Consider the following 24,383-nt stretch of genomic DNA (forward strand, 5'->3'; position numbering starts at 1 on the left):
AAGCAGAAATATTTCAACATAGACTTCCGTTAAGCAGAAATATTTCAACGTAGACTTCTGGTAAGCAGAAATATTTCATTGTAGACTTCCGTTAAGCAGAAATATTTCATCGTAAACTTCCGGCAAGCAGAAATATTTCAACGTAGACTTCTGGTAAGCAGAAATATTTCATCGTAGACTTCCGTTAAGCAGAAATATTTCAACATAGACTTCCGGTAAGCAGAAATATTTCAACGTAGACTTCTGGTAAGCAGAAATATTTCATTGTAGACTTCCGTTAAGCAGAAATATTTCATCGTAAACTTCCGGCAAGCAGAAATATTTCAACGTAGACTTCTGGTAAGCAGAAATATTTCATCGTAGACTTCCGTTAAGCAGAAATATTTCAACATAGACTTCCGGTAAGCAGAAATATTTCAACGTAGACTTCTGGTAAGCAGAAATATTTCATCGTAGACTTCCGTTAAGCAGAAATATTTCAACATAGACTTCCGGTAAGCAGAAATATTTCATCGTAGACTTCTGGTAAGCAGAAATATTTCATCGTAGACTTCCGGTAAGCAGAAATATTTCATTGTAGACTTCTGGCAAGCAGAAATATTTCATCGTAGACTTCCGTTAAGCAGAAATATTTCAACATAGACTTCCGGTAAGCAGAAATATTTCAACGTAGACTTCTGGTAAGCAGAAATATTTCATCGTAGACTTCCGGTAAGCAGAAATATTTCATTGTAGACTTCTGGCAAGCAGAAATATTTCAACCTAGACTCCCGGTAAGCAGAAATATTTAATCGTAGACTTTTGGAAAGCAGAAATATTTAATCGTAAACTTCCGGTAAGCAGAAAGATTTCATCGTAAACTTCCGGCAAGCAGAAATATTTCATCGTAGACTTCCGGTAAGCAGAAATATTTCATTGTAGACTTCCGGTAAGCAGAAATATTTAATCGTAGACTTCCGGTAAGCAGAAATATTTCATCGTAGACTTCCGGTAAGCAGAAATATTTCATCGTAGACTTCCGGTAAGCAGAAATATTTCATCGTAGACTTCCGGTAAGCAGAAATATTTCATCGTAGACTTCCGGTAAGCAGAAATATTTCATCGTAAACTTCCGGCAAGCAGAAATATTTAATCGTAAACTTCCGGCAAGCAGAAATATTTCATCGTAGACTTCCGGTAAGCAGAAATATTTCATCGTAGACTTCCGGCAAGCAGAAATATTTAATCGTAAACTTCCGGCAAGCAGAAATATTTCCTAGAATGATGCGTTACTTTTTATGTACGAATTCCCATCCGCACAAATAATTGCAGATGGTCGTTGAATATTGTAACGAGCAATTTTCATTCCTATTGCGCGAGCCTTTTCTAGTCTCACGCAAAAACACGCGTTCACATTTCAAGCTATATTACTTGTCATATACATACGCGCACACAAACATACGTGGCCACGCCCACACACGTACGTATATTCACGTTCGCGTACATACACTCATATTCACGTGTATATACACACATGCTAACGGACACACATGTACTCACATGTACGAACATACATGCACGCATGGACAACGTCACTTCCCCTTTCAAAGGAAATCAGCACATGCGCAAAAGACCAGCGGAAACACCTATAAAAGCAAGAGCAATAAGCGGCTTATTCCTTTTAGGACCAGCTTTTGAGCTGTACGGTCTACGGACCGACAGCATGCCTTTTTGGCATGTGCGCGCACGCGCGTACTTCACACCACTTGCTACTATGCGGGACAAAAAGCCAACAGACAGTACATACACTTTATACGCTTCCTCTCTCCATAACCTGGGTTGACATTCCCACTCTATCCCCCCTTTCGGCTTTGGTCCATCAACACAGACATGTGCGCGACTCTTTACTGAGCTTAACCCTCTCTTCCAACAGGTCGGCTTGCCACTTCGCGTTGCTCTATTGCATTCCCCTTTCCTTCCAGCGCATAGTCGTCAACGGCCGAATGAACACGTGTACACCCAAGACTTTCATTTCTCAACAGAAAATAAACGACATGTTTATTTTATTCCAGCATTTCAGTTCTTTGTTTACTTCATTCAATTCGTTTCATTATTTTTCTTGTAGCGAGTTTAGGGTATTTATATATCCTGGTCCGAAACACACTAACGTATTATACATGCAATAATCCTTATCCCCGAGTGGCTTACGGGCCTTGATAAGTGGTGTATATATATCCTGGTCCGCAACACTATCATTCTAAAACTTCCCAATTTCAACTGCTATCGGTTACTAATTAATTAAACGACATAATATTATATTAACACTAGAGTACTCGTGACCCGTTGGGTCAGTATATTATATTAGCTATGGAATTGATGTATGAGCGTGACACTTGTAACGTAAAGAAAATAGTTTTTTGTGACATAACAGGAACATTTATTACAAAGTATATTAAAATGAAAAAAAAAAAAGAATATAGGGTCGTTCTGTTTATAATTGTTTATTTTTGAAACAAAAAAAACAAACCTACAGCCATTGAATTATAAGTGGTTTGGCATACTTATAGGTAAATGTGCACTGAACAGATACCAATATACTTCAAATTAAATTCAAATTTTGATATAACCTTTAATTTAAGCGCGAAAAAAAACCCAACAACAAGTGGGACGCTGAAAACGTACACAGTAAAACAATACGTTTTATTGTCGCGTTGATTATTTATGTGTAACGCAAATTAAAAAAATATATTTTCGGGGTTATTTATTTATGTTGGTAGTGTAGAAGAAAATGTATGAATGTTTTTTAAGAAATTAAAAAATGGAGAATAAATTTAAAAAATGAAGGCGGTTGGTTAATCGCCGTTGTAAAATTCTCTTATGGTTGTCAACGAATTAAGGTAGATTTATTTGTAAGAAAATTGCGTTAAAATAACTTAAACGTAATACGGAAATGAACGCTGTAAAAAAAATGCAGAAAGTATTAACAATTGTTTATTTGGATAATTTAAATGCGAAAAACTCCAACAAAAATCAATTGAGACGCTGAAAACAATACATTTTATTGTCACGTTGATTATTTTTTATGTATGCATGCGCAACCGGAAGTCGTAAACCGGATATTGGATTAAAACACCCGTTACAAGGTCATTTGAGTTTTATAATTAAATAGATATCCAGTAACCCGTTGAGTCATAAATACTACTCTATGGAGAAATGAGAAAGTTATTTTGTACAGAGTTGAACAACACTGCAGCTTTATTTTATTTGAAAAAATCAATTCGGGTAACTTGATTATGTAGTAGAGCTGATACCTATTCAATGTAGCCGCCTTTAGCCTCAATCACTACTTCGATACAGGTCTGGGACGAGGAGCATACCTTTTCTACAAACACCCGCGGGAGCTCAGCGAATACTCGGCGAGTAGCGGTGATCAGGCTGGCTTTGGTGTTGTGGGAGGTCAAGTCGGTGATGTTCTCGAGGTACAAGGCTTCCTTCAGTCTTGACAGACTATGGATACCCACTGTAAGAACCCACGCGTGAAATTTGCGCGGCAAGAGTTGCACAATCTCTAACCACGCCTCTCCTGGGTCAACATTGTTGCATACCAGTGGCAAGTTGAGGTACAAGACGACTGGAAACAATGCCGAGATAAGCGGAGAGCACATACAGCGTCTAGAATTCCCAAATGGTCACCCATCTGGTATTAGCCAGGCTCAACGTTGCTTAACTTCGGTGATCTGACGAGAACCGATTATGCCATATAATTTTCTCGAGGTATAACCAAATGAAACAGTCGGGTTTAGGTCGGAGAACAATAGGGACCAGAGAGAGAAGAGTACAAAGGCGTAACACTTCGTCCGAAGCCAAGCCTAGGTCTCTTTAGACTTGTGGACTGGCGCCGAGCCCTGCTGCCACACCCAGCGGCCACCTGACCGCACCAGGGGATAACCCTACTCTTCAAAGACCATAAATGTAGCCGGAAACTTTGTTTTCATCTCTCTGTGCACGTCTCATTTTGAAGGTGCTGGCAATGGTCCTGTTGTTATAACTTGGATCGATAATGAGCATATATATGTTCGTAGCAAGCCAATGATGCATTTTAAAGGTGCTGGCAATGGTCCTGTTGTCATAATGAGCATGAGTTGCACAGCGGCGCATCTCCGACCTCGCTTGGTGAACATTGCATCTCTTTTAGACATGATGATGTTGTGTAGTACGGGTATATATTTAAAAAGATGACGGGGGAGTACATATTAGGGCACATATATAAAGGGACTCATGAAATACAGGCATAACGATAGTGATGATCAGGGAGAGAAGACATTTATATAGTTCTGGGATGCTTGGGACTTCATATATATACTTAATGGAGATGTACACAAGTTCTTAACACACAGGAGGGGAGATACTTAATCTAGTAAGGGTTACACAATGTTCATTATAAGATGTTTAACAGGTTTATTTTTTGAGTGTTGAAAGATGACATATGACAACAGTTTTACAAAAGCACAAAGATGATTTTTTATTCATTGGACCGGTCGAATAATGATGACGTCAGGAATTCAAAATTGGGATCTATATAGTCTACTGTTTTTCCTTTTGCTTCCAAAGGACTCTGACTCCAACTCAACCCATCTCAACTGTTCTCAACACTTCAACTCCCGACTCTGCACCTCTCGTATCTAACTAACTCTAGCTCCTATATTGAGAATCCTCCTTTGTTATGACGTCAGAAGTGTGTTTTCCAAACGTGACCAATTCACGTGGCTATGCACACGTTTTGTCCAAAACACACTTCTGCAAACAAAGAATCCTCTCCTAACCTATTTTTTTTTACCTAACCTATTTTTTAACAATATATTTTTAATTTGTAGTGTTCATTCTTTTTAGCTGACATTTCTAATATTCATTTTCACTTTTTTTAATATTCAGTTTCGTAAAAGAATGAACAATCAATTCTTTTTACGATATAAACAATATCTAACTATTTCTAACAGAATTTAACAATAGACCTTTTTAACATTCCAATTTCTAACATTCTATTTCTTAACCTTGCTTACAAGGTTCGAGTCTCGGCTTATCCTAATCTCATTTTCATTCATCAAATGTTCTTCTTATTTACATGGAAAGGGGACAGCCCTTTTCCTGTGACACACACGGGCAAAAAGAAAAGAAGACTAAAGTTGGGAGAAAAAATAGCTGAAAATAAAATTTGACACGCTCGTTAAGAAATATAATTGAAATATAAAAAAAACTACATAGTTTACTGTTCTTCCTTTCGATTCCAAACGACTCTGACTCCAGCCTTTTTTCCTGTAACATATATATATATATATATATATATATATATATATATATATATATATATATATTATATATGTTGGTTTTATGGTCATTCTTAACCTTACTTACTACATAGTTTACTGTTCTTTCCTTTCGCTTCCAAAGGGCCAGCTGACCATTGACTGCCAACTAACTGACTCTCAACTCTCTCTCTCTCTGACTGATTCCCGACTCTTCTGACTCTCAGACTGACTAACTCTAGCTCTTATATTGAGAATCATCCTTCGTTATGACGTCAGAAGTGTGTTTTCCAAACGTAACAAATTCACGTGGCTATGCACACGCTTTTGACAACAAAACAACTCTCAACATATGCTTCTAACCTATAACAACGTTCATTATAAGATGATTAACACATTACCTTTTGAGTGTTGAAAGATAACACATGACAACAGTTTTATAAAAAGCGAGAAAATAACGGCCCGTAAAAAATTCTATCATTAGAGACTCCTAGTGCCGCTCTGCAATTTTTAGTTTCGGAGGAGAAATTTTGAAAATATGGAGACAGACAGACAGATAGACAGACATATAACCTTTTATATATTAGATTAATTTACGTGTCCGTTTATCGAACTATTTATAATAGAATTTATCAATAGACTAAATTCTAACATTCCAATTCTTAATCTTGCTTACAAGTTTCGAATCTCGGCTTATCCTAATCTCATTTTCACCTTTCTAATGCTCTTCTTATTTACATGGAAATGGGACAGCCTTTCCTTGTATAACCCTTTCTCCCTTGCAGGGGTCGCGCGCGCACGATGGAAAACGACGCGCACTAACCCTAAGGACAGTTGGCTATATTTTCGCTCCTTCGAGCCTCGGACCCCGCACAAGCATCCGTCTCTCTCCCTCTCTCTCTGCTGAGTCTCTCCGAATTGGACGTTGGTATCTGGCCGTCTTGTGTTGTAACGCCCAGTCGGGAATTCTTGGTAATTTCTGTCGTGATCGTCTTCTCGTCGGTGGCCGTCTCTCTCTCTGTCTGCGACGGCTGGAAAGTCAAGGTTGGTTATGCTGAAATCGAAGGCAGTCTTCACAAGTATAAATGGAAACAATCAACAACGATGAGGATAGTTTAGGCTGTTCATTTAGTGATTCGGTATACATTAAGGCTCGGCTCGTCCCTTATACGTTCGTCAGGCTTGGAATGCAACCCGCACAGTGTATTTAAACAAAAACTCTAAGTGGCGGTCTTGTTAGTTCTCTTCGTCTCAATTAGAAGAGGCTGGCGGCATGCGTGGCTTCCCAACTCCTCTGATCGACAGACTGTCCGATTCTGCTCTTTTGTCTATCTCCGCAGTAGTTTTATTAAACGTCATCCTCCCCTTCCTTCTGTAGTCGACCCAATCTCTCTATTCGACGGGTAATCATAATTCTTTCTCTCTCTCTCTCTCTCTCTCTCCTTCCCAACCGACCCCCTCTCGATTCAATTCCGAGAATTAGTTATCCGTCTAGGCATTTAACTAATTTGTTCCCTTAAAATTAGAATGACTAATTCAATTGTTTTCGGGTTCGTTCTTTCTCTATTATCACCTCCAACTTGTTGATTTAAGTGACTCATGTTATCATTACACTCGGACCGTCGACTTTACTCGTCGACCCTTCCCAGACCTCCTTGCGTTTTCCTCGCCAACCCGACATCTGGCTTATCTTTAGTCTGGCCCTTTTGAACTCCAATAATTTACTTGTCAACCGATGACAATTCGTTGGTTTCTCACGAGATGGGACTGAGACCTCTCGCCCAGCTCCATCCCACTCACCCTCAACCTAGGAAGTAAGGTTATCCGGTGTCGCCCGGCTTCGTTACACTTATATCATTTTTATTTTCCATCATGTTCGCTTTTTTTTTCTCTTAGTATTCCATATGAAATATTTTCCAGAATAAATAATAAAAAAATTTCATCTTTCTCCTTTTTATTTCTCTATTTTGTCGGAATACTATTTCCATTATTTTCATCATATATTAGTATATATATATATATATATATATATATATATATATATATATGTATATATATATGTATATATATGTATACATATATATTCAAAGGGCAGATGAACCGTTTTTCAGGGTCAACAGCCAACTACCACCGTGTGTGTTTGTGTGTATGTAGGTGTGTGCTGGGGTGGAAAGGGCTCCCGTAAGCCGTGTTGAAGGCAACCTTTCTAGGAGAAGCAAATCTATGATTTGAAAAACCATAAAGCGGGAGACCAGTAACCGCATTAAGCTGGTCTGCAGTTTGCCTTGTTGTTGGCTATCTTGCTCTTGCTTGTTGCTGGATCTCAACATTTTGAACTGAGAGAGAGACTTAGCTGTCGTACAAATCTAAGATTCTGTAACATCATCTGTGTTTAGATACTCGCTCAGGCATTTGTCTATAAAAATGTGGCAATGGAAGTCATTTTTAGGCTCATGGACTTTAAGTCCCTGAGGGAGTGGCACTCGTCTAACAAGACGTTGCAATCATGATATATATGTATATATATGTATATATATGCTGATATATATATGTATATATATGTGTGTATATATGTATATACATATATGTATATATATATGCATATATATATGTATATATATGTACATATATATGTATGTATATATGTATATATATGTTACATATGTATATATATGTGTATATATATATGAATATATGTATATATATGTATATATATAAATATATGTACATATAAATATATATATATAAATATATGTATATATATGTATATATGTATATATGTATATATATGTATATATATGTATATATATAAATATATGTATATATATGTATATATATGTGTATATATGTGTATATATATGCATACATATATGCATATATATGCATATATATGTATATATATGTATATATATGCATATATATATGTATATATATATGTATACCTATATATGTATATATATGTATATATATATATATATATATAAATATATGTATATATAAATATATGTATATATATATGTATATGTATATATAAATATATATATATATATATATATATATATATATATATATATACATATGCATTGACGTGCAAGAGGCTCCAGTATCGGACTATCGATTTTAGTTTTACTATTAATTAAAAATCAATAAATATTTATTATTTTATTATTATTATTATTATTATTATTATTAATGTTATTATTATTATTATTATTATTATTATTATTATTATTATTATTATTATTATTATTATTATTATTATTATTATTATCAGTAGTGGAAAATTTTCCCTTTAACAGAATTAAATAATTTTTTAAAAAGAATCGTTAAGTGGCATCTGAAATCAATTACTAATTTTTCCGATTCCGATACCGATTCCAATACCCCGAAAAGTTCTGATTTTTCTGATTCACGATTACGAGTATTCTTCCCAATACTAATATATATATTAGCCCCCCCCATGTATCCCTATGCCTCCAGCTACACCAGAAATAAACTTCCCAGACCCTCCTCCACAAGTTCCTTAAACTCCAAAACTAAAACATTACCGACATACCAAGCGCCCCCTCCCACCTTCCTCCCTTGTTCCCTTCCTCTCTCTCTTCCTCCCTCCTCGCACCCCATGACCATATTCGCTTTTTCATTCTTTCATCCCATAATAGCGAACACTTCTGTAAACGTCTGAGGAAGCTACAGACGGCAAAAAAAACGGCCGGGTTGCTAAAAAAATAATGTAACTTAACAGAAAGATACGGTAATAAAAAATAAAACGCATATTTGCTCTACAACAGTATTGAGCACTTTCTTCAGTTTTTATTAATTACCATTTCCACTATATATATATATATAATGTAGAGAGAGAGCGAGAGAGAGAGAGAGCGAGAGAGAGAAAGAGAGGGAGTCTAAAGTTTATTTTAATGTATTAATAAATGTATTCATACTTTTAAAAGAAAATATTTTCCTTATTACTGCAGATATATAATAAGCTTAATAGGTGTAGGTATAATAGAGCTATATAAATATTGAGTATAAACATTAATAATTGTGAATTATGAATCAGTTTCAAAAGGAAAAACAAACAATATCAACTCGAGCGTTTCGGAAATGATCGTACACTCGAGTTCATTTTATTTGTTTAGAGAATTTTCTAATGAAGTCCAATAAGGAATATCCGCCTTACTACAAAAATGCTAGTTATATATTGGTGTCTTAAACTTTTTCACCTCAATTTTTTTTTTTTGCTGATCAGTACATTATATTTTAGACAGGTGAGCGATAATGTGGGTTCAATTGTCGAAATGTGTAACAATCCAAGAATTATGGGATTCAACGAGATACGTCAACATATATGCTTACAGATTACCAGGAGTAACCCTGGATTCAATGAGATACATGCAAATGTATTCAAGCAGAATACATGGTCACCTGGGATGTAATGAGATGATTGCAAATATATACTAGCAGAATACTTGGCGTTGCCTTGGATTGAATAAGATTGATTGAAATATATATACTAACAGAATACCTTGCGTCGCCCAGGATTTGATGAGATTGATTATACTAGCAAAACACCCAGCGTTGCCCGGGACTGAATGAAATAGGTGAGAATATATATTAGCAAAATACCTGGCATCGCTTGGGATTTGATGAGATAAATGTGTTGTATATTACCTGTCCTTGCATATACATGCTGTAAATTACATACCCTAGGTAAGATACAATTATTTCATATGTGTAATACCCGTCTTATGTAGGTAAAATATTCTTTTGCTCGAAATAGCAAATGATACATAAACATACAAAATAATTAATAAAATGAATATCGTTTCCGAAACGATCGTACACTCAAGTTGATTTTGTTTTGTAACTGATTCATGATTTACAATTATCAATCTTTTTATTATATACAGTGCTCAATACATAGGTAGAGCTAGGTAGTAAGTTATAAAATATATATGCCAATTAAGCTACACAGAATATTTCGCGTTTCATCCACGCTAGAATTCGTCAGGCTTATGCAAAGAGTCGTGGTTATCTCGCGTTTTATTATACGCATATCCTATCGAATTTTAAGTTAGCCAATAAGCTTCCTAGGTTCCACCGCGCTCCTCCTAATCAATCAATGAGCAGGCACTTACAGGACAAAGCCCAGTTGACCATAGGTTAAACCATTCCTTTGTGTTTGCTTTCTTAGCAAGAAGCGTAGATATCTAGTGGTTTGACCTATTTTAAACCTAGGTGTGATTAAATGTGATTTTTTATGTTAGTTTATATATATATATATAGATATGATAATTTATATATATGTATGTTATTTTATTTATTTATTTTCTATTGTTATTGTTAATATTAAAATTATTTTGTATCTCTAACCTAGAGTAAATTTATCCTGTGTACACAGTTGTTCGCTATTTCTCTCCTACTAATAGATGTTGGGGTTCTTTAAATTTTTGATGAAGGCATAATCTACATGGATTGCCTAGGTTTCTCCATGTGTTTGCTTGTCTTACTATTTTCCATTCGACTACCAGCGAACGTCCGCTTTCTTTGAGTTCCCGGTATTTATTTGCTAGTGTTTCATTCGGTGTTTTCTTATTTTTAACCGTATATTTGTGGTCATAATATCGAGTTTTGAAATCTAAGAAAGACATACCTACGTAATATGTCTTGCTATTAGGGGTTTCTCTCGCGAATATTGTGGCCTGGTAAACGATGCTTTTGGTTAGACATTTATTTTGAAGAGGGCAAAGTGTGCGATGTCTACAGTTGCATTTATCTGGTTCTTTATTAGTTTTCTTATGTTTATTTCTAGTATGGTTGTTGTTGTCCGGAGTTGGTTTATTATTATTATTATTATTATTATTATTATTATTATTATTATTATTATTATTATTATTATTATTATTATTATTATTTCTCCTAGTTACATATGTGCCCTTTGTGTTAGTTTTATTTTTGTCATGATGTCTACTTTTTATTGTTTATTTTGTTATTGTATTCATTGCTTGTATTTAATAATTTAATATCATGTGCTTTAATTATCATCTCTAAATTTTCGCAGCAGCTGTAGATAACTTTACGGTATTTTTATTGAAAATTTTGTGTAAGGGATTCGTTACGGGAAAGTGCTTTTCGATGAGATCTAGAAATTTCTTGCCAAGTTTTGTTTTTAACATTTGATTGTATGGCGCCGTATACCAGATTATATATTTTTTCTTCTGTTTTTAATTTTATTATAGTTATTAGTGTTTTTTTTGCTTATATTTGATATCAATATTTTTGTATCCACTATTTTTAGGGCTGTTTCATAAATATTGGTTGATCTGTTTGATACATTTTCATCGCTTGAGTTATTGCTGAGTCTACTTACGACCGAGTTAGGAATCTGTTTTATAATTGATGGTGGGTTTACATATATTGGAGTAGCATTATCTTTTAAGCATGGTTCATATGTGTTTTTTTCTAAATTTAACGTGATGTCCAGGAAGTTTGTTATTTTTATGTTAACTAATACGTCTACTTTTATGCTTAACTTTTTCATTTCCTTGTGTATGATTTTCTTAAAGTTATCTCCCTTGATTTTGTTGGGGTCTTTTATTATAGCTAATCCATTATCGCCATATAGGCCGATATCCGTAGTATGAAATATGCTTGTGAGGGTATATAGAATGAATAATAACACAAGATCTAATTCCTCTGCAAAATTACTACACCATCGCAAAATCAAAAGAATTTGTCAATTTAGTTTTATCCATTTGTTATATATATATATATATATATATATATATATATATATATAAATATATATATATATATAAATATATATATATATATATATATATATATATATATATATATATATATATATATATATATGTATATATATATATAATAACATGAGTGCCTGGCATTGCCTGTGTTTGGAGGTGTATGCTGAACAAAAAAAAAACGGTCAATTTTTTTAAACCTTTGACCTCTATTATGACCCCTTAACATTTATTGTTTTGGGCTCAAATCAAGTTATTAAGTCAGATCCATGTCCAATAGATCTATATCTAAAATTTCAAGTGTTTAGACCCAAAATTGTTGGAGGAGTTTGGTAGAGTTCTCAAAGGTCAAATCGTTGAACTTTTACCCCTTAACAGCCAAACTTCTGTCCGAAAACCAATCACATCGATTTTTCCAAATCTCAGTACCCTGTATATCAAATTTCGAGTCTGTAGACTAAAAATTGACAGAGTTATTGCGTAAGGAGATGTACACAGAAAGACACACAGACACGTTCATATATAGAAAATTATCCAACAATGAAGATTTTAGAGTGGAATTTGAAGTTCATGTTCTATAATTATAAAAAATATTAAATATATTAATTTATACATCGGACCTATATAATATTTTTTTTTACCAGATCCATTATATAAACAAAGGAAAATTGCTCCAGGAAAATGCCTACTTCGGACTATTACCTTGTGATGTGGATTACTCAAAATACAGTTTGAATGATTTTACAAAGACGTTCACTTCGGATTTTACCATGCAATTTGGATGTTAAGTTTTATATCCTTTTCTTTAACTACTCTATGACATTTAAATACTTAAAAAAAACTTTTAATTGTTATTTCCCATGTTTAGCAAATAAGGTGTAAACCATTATAATTATTTGCTAATATTTTCTCCCCTGAAGAGATGTAGATGTAAAAAGACATCGTGGCTACAACTTGGATGTCTTCAAGTCCAATGTTAACAAATTCCTAATAAACCGCCCCCTTAAGTAAACACTTCAGAAAATCTCCTCACTAACGTAATGTACTTGCAATAACCCTTATCGCTGAGTGGCTTCCGGGTCTTGATAAGTGGTGATCACTGTGTAAAAAAAAAGAAGATGGAAGACATCGAAATCCTATAGGATAAGGAGTTAAAATATTTCAAATGTATTCTTTGTCTTACTAAAAATCTTTTAATCTGACACTCAAACATTTCACGTCATAAATTTTTAAATTCATTAAATGACTGAAATTTGATATATATATATATATATATATATGTGTGTGTGTGTGTGTGTGCGCGCGCGCGTGTGTGAATGTGTGGGTGTGTGCTTCTATGTACGTACATAGAGGCTATTATTTGAAAACTATATGTTACATAGTTGAAGGATGTGCCATGGTTTCCTTGACGTGGATTGCCCTTTTACCATTTTAAAGGCTCGTGAATCGCGAATGATTTCAGCGCTAGTGTATATATAAATACAGTTCTTATTTATTTTGTTTTCAAGCAATGATTCTGTTCAGTCATTCACTTACATTCAAAAACTCTAAGTGAAAGCGATGTCGTGGAACCAGCTGGATTCGTCAGTTTGCGTTGATAACCCCTTGACCACTGAAACTTCCTCGAAAACGTAAAATTGAATTCACCAAAAGTAAACTGTTATCGGAAAAAAATATTTCTTGTCATTTGGTGTGCTTTCTCATTCCTGCGCGTTCAATTTGCTTTTACCAAACAAACAAAGGTGAAAGCGCATATCAGTTGCTTCTACGATATCACCAAGTGGTTCATTTACAATTGGACGACATCGTATTCGAATTCAATTTAAAAATTATCGATTTTTACGTGTTTTGCGACGTAAATCTTGGAAACAATCTTATAAAATATTTAGATCAATTGGCATGAGGTCTGAAACGTGGGGAGATATTCAACGCTACTGCACCTTGTAATTGATCTGCTTGGATTTCCTGCATCGCGGAAAAGCTGTACATCGGGGGGGGGGGCGGGGGGATTAGAACATGTTCCATCTGTCATCTCTCTCTCTCTCTGTATATATATATATATATATATATATATATAAGAGTAAATAGTTAATAAAACATGTTTAAAATATTTTGAAAAAAAGTTAAAAACATATTTAATCTGAAAAGGAAACACTAAATAAGTGGATAGTCCTTAATCCGCAGAGTTTCGAAGAAATACTTTCCTTCTCATCAGGAATTAGCGGAGTTTAAAAAAAATATTTTCACCCCAACCAAGGCACATTGCCACTTTGGTGTAGGGGGCTACTATCAGGGGCAGCAACTACTGGGGCACTATGTTGGGATTTGGGCGGCAAGATGTCGGTTCACGTTGCACTTGAACTTCTGCATGTCAGTATAGTTAGGGAAGCAGGGACCTGGAATAGAATTCCAGAGGCTAGCGGGTCTGGGGTAGAAACTACTGGAGTAGAAAGATCTTTTAAATCTAGGGATCTCTACTGTGTGGGAGTGGGATTTAGCTGCCTGTCGGGTTTGTCGAGGGTGCTCACGTCGTGGGGTCACAAGTGTCTGCAGTTCGTCAAAGCATTCACCATTAAAATACTTGTAGAACAGGCAGAGGGATGCAACGTTTCGTCGATGGGACAGAGGCTGAAGCTTAGATGCCAGTTCAGGGCCTATCAGATTGGCGACTCTTTTTGAACCTTGTCTAGGAGCGAGAGACTAGTAGAAGATGTACCAGCCCAAATGTGACAATACTCCATACATGGGCGAATGGTGGCCTTATAGAGGTACAGGATACTTTCAGGTGTCAGTAGTTTTCTAGCATGGTAGAGAGAGTCTACTTTTTCGCAGCGGCCCTGGCAATGATTTCAATATAATTGTTCCAACTCATGTTTTCTGTGAACATTAGGCCGAGGAGTTTAAAAGATGTACTCTCAGATAAAGAGTCATTGGCCATTGCTATTGGTGGCAGAGAAGGTTTCTTGTAATTATTGAAGGAAACCAGTTATGTGTTGGCAGCATTGAATGTGACCATCCATTTATGTCCCCATTCCACTACATATTGGAAGTCTTCCTGTAGTGTTTTTGCCATTTCTTTAGGTATGTGTTCATTTGTTTTCCTGTCATGCCTGTTATAGAGTGTAGTGTCATCAGCATATATACCCATGTCAGAGGCAGTTTCGAATAAATACTTTACTTCTCATCAGAGGGTAGGAATTAGCAAAATGCGGGATCGGATTTTGCATACAAAAGTATTTGATGAAACTAAAAGTAAGTCAAAGATCTTACTTGATAACAAGAAGTGAAGCAGAGGGAATATGGTGAAAAAAAAGGTGATTTCACGTGAATCGATAGTCTGGTGAAAGGTAAATTATCCAATGACGGTAAATCTAAAAATGAAAATCCAAGAAAGTTAGTTAAATTTCAATTCACAACTAGGTACAAAGTAAAGAATTCAAATAATATTAAAAGAAAAATAAGATATGCGTTATCTCGGCTGCCGAGACAAGGTGTAATTAACAAAAATGGATGAAGAAGAAGAGAGAAAAAAATGAATGAAGAACCAGAAGAAAAAAAGATTGAATGATGATAGAATTTAATATAAAATAGAAAAGCAAATATCAAAATAACCCAGACAAGACGACGTTAAAAGGCGCCAAAATTATAGGGCAAAAAAGAGGTCAACTGAAAGGTACCGGTTATTAAAAGACACTAAAAAATAAGGTGAGAGGATGGCCGGTATCGGCAAATTCCGGATAAAGCAAGTAATATGTAAGTAAAATATAAGTAAATGTAAGTAAATATATACAGGATATGAAAGCGTATGTAGATTGAAATATTTGATAGATAGGAATATTTAAATACTAAAACAGATAAAAAACAAAGAAGAAATAAAGCATAAAAATAAGTTAAAATTAAAAATTAGAAAAAACGGTTGAAGAAAAATTATATATATCTGAAAGGTTAAAGTAATAGCTATCTAATTTCAAAATTACCATAATTAAATTCGGACATATGTTTACAGAAAAAAGGTAAGTTCGTTTTTAGAATTTATTATATTGTTACTTTGAGGGGAAGTAATTATAGTTATAGCTTTATATATATATATATATATATATATATATATATATATATATATATATATATATACTTTCAATTTGTATTTACATAAGCGTTGTTGCCCGAAGAACTCTCTAGTTACTAAATACTAGAAGACAGAAACATGCTCATGACTGTGTAGCAACAAATTACTACTTATGTAGGACAAACTGAAAAGTGTAACTTGCTCTACTTCAGTATTGAGCACCTCGTTACCTCGTAATATTTCACTGGTTATCTTACCTTTAAAAACAGTAGCCTCAAATTATATATATATATATATATATATATATATATATATATATATATGTATATACATATAAAAATGTAACTGTTGGTTCGTTCGGAATTAATTGTCTAAAAAACCACTGGACGGATGGCTTCCACGTTTTGGTATAATATGTTTACTATATCCATGTGTGTTTTTATATATTTCTTTTTAATTATAACATTATACTTAATTTTTCTATGATAAATAGGTGGATTTCTTTGTAACGAGACGCCATTTTTTATTTAGGGACAATTATTTATTACCGCTTCCTGTCACGTGACCAGAGTTACAATTTAGCGGTTTTCCTGCGAGATCCGGAGATTGCATTTACAATCTAGCGGGAAATTCTAGAAAATCTGGAGGTATTTGGCACCCACACACCCGCATTAGATTATTATAGTGAGAAAACACGGAACATTATGGAGTTTTTTTTTTTGGGGGGGGGAAGCGATTTTTTTAAATTTCAGACGAGAAGTTAAAAATCTAGCGATTTTCTGGACATTTCTTTCTCGTGGGTTTTTTTAAAAATCTCAGTTGACAACATTGCATCACTAAAAAACACTACAGGCTTAATGTAAACAGAATGTGTTTACAATATCGGTAAATTTTCAATGGGTTTAATTACATGATTATTGATAATGTAACCATGTGATTGAACTTTAATTTAAATTAACCACACGTGGTCGCAAAATGAATGCCGACGCTCAAAGTGTATACACATTTTGACTCCTCCCTTTACTTAAAAATTCACCAAAAATCAGGAAATTAACGAATTTTAATGAAAATTGCAGTATTTTTCAAATAATGATCGCAGAATATAATGAACTAATTATTTTTACTTAACTCTTAGTGAAAATGTTTTATTTTGTTTAAACAAAAAATACCTTTACTAAAGTTATGGTTTTCAGTAGTAAATAAAAAACGCAAGAATTTATTTTTGCTTTTTTTAAAAGCATAATTTGTAAAAATAAAAATAATTTTTACAGTAACATTACGAAAAAAGCCCCTAAAGTCCGTATTAGTGAATTCAATATAACTCGAAGAAAAATGAATTTCTCAATACTATTCAAAAAATTAAAGATTCAATTAGATTCCTATTTCAGTCACCTAAATTATTTAGGGTGAAATGAGTTTAGGAATTTATAGCCAAACCTAAATATTTTTTTTGGCAAATATCCAGATACGCTATTACAGAACACCGACCACTCTAATTTGTTTGGCGGGGATGTGATGTTGGGGCGCGCCCCCAATGTACAAAGTAAAATCTTCGGAAAATGTTAAATGGTGTTCTAATTGGTAAATGTCGGTGCGTTACTTACGGAAAATTTGAAAATTCAATGTTCCAGGTAAAAAAAAACACAGATAAATTACCCCCCTTCTCCAACTTGGTGTGCTTTCCTTTTCTTATTTTATTTCTTTTTCAGCTAATTTTAAATTTTCCACCCAAAAAGCGCTATAATGTATTTTTGAAAATTAGAAAATTCTATGTCCTGGAAAAAAATCCCCTCCCCCAACGTAGTTTGCTTGGTGAAGCCGTCGTTTATGCTACAGCGTGCATGCGCGTAGCATAAACGGAAGCTGCAAAATGGTGGAAAGAAGTTCGTGGGTTCAGGGGTAAATACCATGCAAACGGTAAATTTGCTCCAAGTTTGACTATCAGATTCGTTGTCAGCGACATCAATTACCTATAAAAACAAATTAAAGTGGTCGGTGTTCTGTACTAGCGTATCTGGATATTTACCTTTTTTTTCTTGCTTAAAAAAATAGCATTAATACAGTAAGTTAGGTAAACTGACTTTTTCGTTTAAAAATGGAATTATTTCTCTTTGGTTATAACCTTTTTAAAAAAATTTTTTTTTTTAATAAATATTTTGTGGGGTTTGTATTACTGTACACATAGATTCGAAAAAGTTGTCCAAAAAGAAATATATAACAAATAAATGTTATCAAAGGCAAGACAAGTTACTTTTCTACCAAACTGGATATATTTTTCGTGTTTTTATTCAATGTAACATGTTTATTCAGCTCGAAAACCATACAGTGTTTACCGATGTATTGGAACATTCAAGATGGTGTCTGATTCTCTCTTTAACACGGTAAGTGTGGGAAAGATGTTATAAATAAAAAACCGGATAAAATACTGTTAAAAACTCGCTCAATATATGTTACCGTGACATAGGTTGACATATATTCGGCGGGGTTTTAATAGTATTTTGTATAGTTTTTTTATTTATAACACCTTTTTCCATACTTGCGGTGTTAAAGAGGGTGTGAGACGCCATCTTGAATTTTCGAATACATCGGTAAACACTGTATGTTTTTCGAGCTGAATAAATATGTTACATTGAATAAAAACACAAAAAATATATCCAGTTTGGCAGAAAAGTAACTTATCTTACCTTTGATAACATTTATTTGTTATATATTTGTTTTTTGACAACTTTTTCGAATCTATGTGTACAGTAATACAAACACCCATTTTGTGTTTTATATACATAAAGTACAATTGTTGAATGTTACTGTTTTGATTATATTCGTTTGGGGGGCACAATTAAAAAATTAAGAAAATTAAGAAAGATTAAAATGAAGCGAAAATTCAGTTTCCGTTCCATTTTTACAACAACCGTAAAACAGTGCATACTCAGCAAGTTTTATCGTAATTTATAAGCATATTGAAACACTAAATAAACATTTTATTTATTTTTTTGCATAATTAATGATGGAAGTATTTTTCTGTTTATTTTCTTAACATCTTTTAAAGAAAACAAATAATTTGTACATTCTCTTGAAAAAAAGAATCAAACTTTTCTCTACTTTCACATGTGTTCCATTTTAACAAACTGAGCCACAGCAACGCGTGGCCGGGTACAGCTAATATATATATATATATAGTCATCCACATACATTTACTCACATAAAATTAATATGCAAAAGTATAAATTTATGCGCAAACTTTAAGTATTTACTTCAAAAGAGCTCAATACGTAGGTAGAGCTAGTTAGTAATTCATAAAATATATATGGCGATTAAGCTACACTGAATATTCCGCGTTTCATCCACTCTAGGATTCTTCAGGCTTATGCGCTTTAATCATGAATTTTCGTCTCCCCTTCATGATTGCATTATATATATGCGGAAATTTTGTGGTTGTCTGTCGTTTTTATATACGCACCTTCTATTGAGATTTTAGTTAGCCCATCAGCTTTCTAGTATCCACCGCGCCCTTCCTATCAGCCAATGAACATGCACTTACAGGACAAAGGCCCATTCTTTGTGTTCTATTTAGCCTGGATATCTAGTGTCTGTTTTTAATTTAGGTTTTTGATGTTAGCTTATATATATATATATATATATATATATATATATATATGTATGATAGTTTATGTATATTTATTTATTCGTTTATTTTCTATTGTTTTTGTTAGTTTTAAAACTATTTTGTATCGCTATCCTGGAGTAAGTTTTATCTTGTGACCACAGTTGTTTGCTATTTCTCTTCTACAGCTTAATAGATGTGTGGGTTCTTTAAAGTACAGGATAGCAAATTTTTCATGAAGGCATAATTTACATCGGTCGTCTAGGTCTTTACAAGTGTTTGCTTATCTTACTATTTTCCATTCGACTACCGGCGAACGGCCACTTTCCTTGAGTTCCCAGTATTTATTTGCTAGCTTTGTTTTCATTCGGTGTTTTTTTTATTATTGAATTTAATTTTGTGGTCATAACATCGAGTTTTGAAGTCTAAGGAAGTCATACCTACGTAATATTTCTTGTTATTCGGGGTTTCTTTCGCGAAAATTGTGACCTGCATTTATCTTGTTCTTTATTAGTATTCTTATGTTTATTTCTAGTATTTTTCGGAGTTGGTTTATTATTATTATTATTATTATTATTATTGTTATTATTATTATTATTATTATTATTATTTCTGCTAGTTATATATGCGTCTTTTGTGTTAGTTTTATTTTTGTCATGGTGACTACTTTTTTATTGTGTATTGTGTTGCTGTTTACATTGTTTTTATTTAATATTTTGTTATTATGTGCTTTAATTATCATCTCTAAATTTTCGCAGCAGCTGTTGGATAACTTTAGACTATTTTTATTGAAAATTTTGTGTAAGGGGTTGGTTACGGGAAAGTGCTTTTCGATGAGATTTAGAAATTTCTTGCCAAGTTTTGTTTTTAACATTTGATTGTATGGGGCCGTATACCAGATTATATTTCTTTTTCTTCTATTTTTAATTTCATTATAGTTATTAGTGATTTGTTGCTTATATTTGATATCAATATTTTTGTATCCCTACTTTTAAGGGCTGTTTCGTAGATATTTATTGACGTGTTAAATGCATTTTCATCGCTTGAGTTATTGTTGAGTCTACTTATAACCGAGTTAGGAATCTGTTTTTTAATTGATGGTGGGTGATTGGACTTAGAGTTTACGTATATTGGAGTAGCGTTATCTTTTAAGTAGCGTTCATATGTGTTTTTTTTTCTAAATTTAACGTGGCGTGCAGGAAGTTTGTTATTTTTATGTTAGCTAATACGTTTACTTTTAGGCCTAATTTTTTCATTTCCTTGTGTATGATTTTCTTAAAGTTATCTCCCTTGACTTTGTTGGAGTCTTTTATTATAGTTAATCCATCTATATATTTCTGTGGAAAATTTTCTTATAATATATACCAATCCTTATTTAAGGAGCTCAGTCTAATTACAGAGCAATATAGTGAATAAATAACAAAAAAACTATATTCCAAATTCATGATGTTGACCATCTTATAATTTATTCCTTTAATTCAGTTGATATTTATAATTCTTGACAGTATCTGTTTCGTAGCGCAAAATCAATCACTCAATTATTATTTCAATCAGTGAATCTATTATGCCCTTAACTCATCAGAAGAAATAGCAACAATCAATCATATCAAAAGGAAATAAAGTGCATTTTGACATGATTAAAATCCGAAAATTGACGGAATGATTGTTATTATTTTCTCGAATGAGTTAAGGGCATTGATTGATATAATAATGAAATGAATGATGTTGTGCTACGAAACAGATACTGCTTAGAATTGTAAAGTTAAACTGGATTAAAGGAATAAATTGTAAGATGGTCAGCATCATGGACTCTGGAAAATAGTCTTTTGTCATATATATATATATATATAAATAAATATATATATATATATATATATATATATATATATATATATATATATATATATATATATATATATATATATTTCGACGTTGCTCCCTTTCTGTCGAAAATAATTATTAAAGAGAACAACTTAGACACCGGTTAAACGCGATAAAAAAAAATCGTAATTTCACTTAATTTTATTATTTTTATTTTACTTATTTACTGTATTTTATCATTATCTATTTTTAGACTCCATTTTATCACCTCCTATTCTTATTTTTAGACACCATCTTTTAAGTTACTACGCTATTTTATCCCAATTCAATTATTTCTAATTTAAAAAAAAATTATTTCGTAATCTCGTGTCATTTTATTTACTTAATCTATCACCGCTATATTTCCAAACACATTGTTTTTTAATCTCTACGATATTTTCACTTTTAGACATAATCCACTACACTAATTTACTCTAATTTATTTTTTATTTTTTCTCTCATAAAATGTATATATATATATATATATATATATATGATATCTAATTTACATAAGGAAAACACGTTGCTCTCCCCCATCATTATATATAGTCCCAATCCTCCGACTCTCTCGTCAATGACCATCCCTCTTGAAGAAGCCGGCATAAATCGGGCGAAACGTTGAGTATTCAGGTCCTTCCACCTCCATTTTATTTCATATCGTCGGATTTAATCCAGCTCAACAATCATATATATATATATATATATATATATATATATATATATGTATATATATTTCTGTGTATATTGGTTTGTATATGTATGTATGCCTGCGTGCGTGCATATAAGTATGTATATGTATGTGTACATGTAGGTATATGTATGCGTATGTAATTGAGCGTGAGTGTGTACTACCAACACTTACTGTTGGAGACAGAATGTCTGAGACCTCATCACTCTGAAAAACACATTTAGTATCAGCAGATGTAAAAATAACATTTCAAACTCTCATTTTAAAGAAACCTTTTTACGAAAATATGTGAAGACAGCGAAACAAAGCTTGAAACGCGTTATAAAAATATTTTAAAATAAAAATATGATAAAAGGTTGAAAAACACACAACTGTTGATGGCTACACTCTTTTAAATATATATTTTTTTCTCTCGTTGGAACTACACAATCATCACTTAATATATATATATATATATATATATATATATATATTTATATATATATATATATACCGGTTGTATAGGTTAGTTTCCCAAAGGAAAATCTAGTGAAATTCATGTGGTTATTAAAGAATGGTCAATTTATTATAAAAACATTATTGGTTACATATGTGCGTACATGTTTCAGCTGAGTACCAATTCAGGGACAACACTTCATCAGACCCCCCCCCAAATTGATAATGATCAATTGAATATCAATTCGTTTTTTGTTTAATGAAGTGTTGCCCATGAATTAATTAAATATTAATAAAAGTTCCATAGTTGTAGCTATCACAAGCGCTTTCGATTCGTCCACGAATCATCTTCAGGTTTTGAAGTAAAAGTGCGAAGGAGAGAAAATGGGAATTAAACGTGAAAACCAAAATATACAGTAAACGGCGATAAGTTAAAGTGTATAGAGTCGATGAAAAGTCATATATATATATGATTTTCAGAATGTGAGAGATTGTATATAATAAATTCCACAGCCAAACAACGTCGCAGCTCACAAGAGCCATGACAGTCAACGAACCGGAAGTCCAAGCCTCGAGTTTCTCCCTCATTTATATAGATATATATATATATATATATATATATACATAAAGCTGAACGTCTGTGTGTGTGTGTCTGGTCACGAATAGGCTCCTATCTGGTTGACTATTATAGAAAACTGATCACATATAATGATAGAAGATATATCGAGACACAGGAATGGGTATGTTTGATCTGGTATAATGATGATTCATTAAAATTGTGGGGTCCGCGTACGCGCTTGGTCCACAAAGTATGGAAATAAAAAATTTAAAAATAAAAAAAAACGTTTACAAGTTTTTGATATGGATGTACATAAGAATACTTTGATAAGTCTGTTTTAACTTAAATATGGATGGTATAATAGAATTGTGGGGTCTGCGTTCGTGCCTAGCTTCCATAAAATGGAAATAGGCACAAACTTCAATAAAGACTTTTCATATCTATCTGCGTAAGTATACTTTGATAATTATGTTTCAGTTTGAAGAAATATGGTATAATAAATTTATGGGGTGTTCTTTCGCTCCTGATCTCCATAGAATGGAAATATGTTACAAAGTTTAACAAGGTTTTTAAATATAGATCCACAGAATATTGTGATAAGTGTTTCAGTTTGAACAGGTATGGTATAATAAATTATGGGGTTTATCTATTTTATTTTTACTTTCATCATATTTTGCTTTGGTTTTGATACCCTCAAATTCAACCCAAATTTACAACCCTTCCTTTTCATAACCTATCATACTTTCATAAATCAGAGTCCATTTCCTGTAGGCTGATTTTGAACCCAGTCAACGACGGGTACTTTTGCTAGTATATATATATATATATATATATAGGACTTTTCATTAATCATTTATATAATTAAAGATTTGCTGGATATCCAATCAAACTAAAGAGAAACTTGGATCTATTACAATACGCGTTGGATCTTTTTACCAAGAACTTCCATTACAATATCCTTTTTGTTTTTGCTGTATCAATATCCAATTTCCCTTATTCTATTTAGCTAAAATGATTTAAAAACTTTCCAAACATTTAATTTAATTTTCTATGTTTATTACCTTTAGCAAATTAGGTGCAAACTATTTATAATATTTGCTATATGTATATATATATATATATATA

Source organism: Euprymna scolopes, chromosome 46 (assembly GCF_053919585.1).
Source record: "Euprymna scolopes isolate OS-2025 chromosome 46, ASM5391958v1, whole genome shotgun sequence".
Classification (NCBI taxonomy): Eukaryota; Metazoa; Mollusca; class Cephalopoda; order Sepiida; family Sepiolidae; genus Euprymna; species Euprymna scolopes.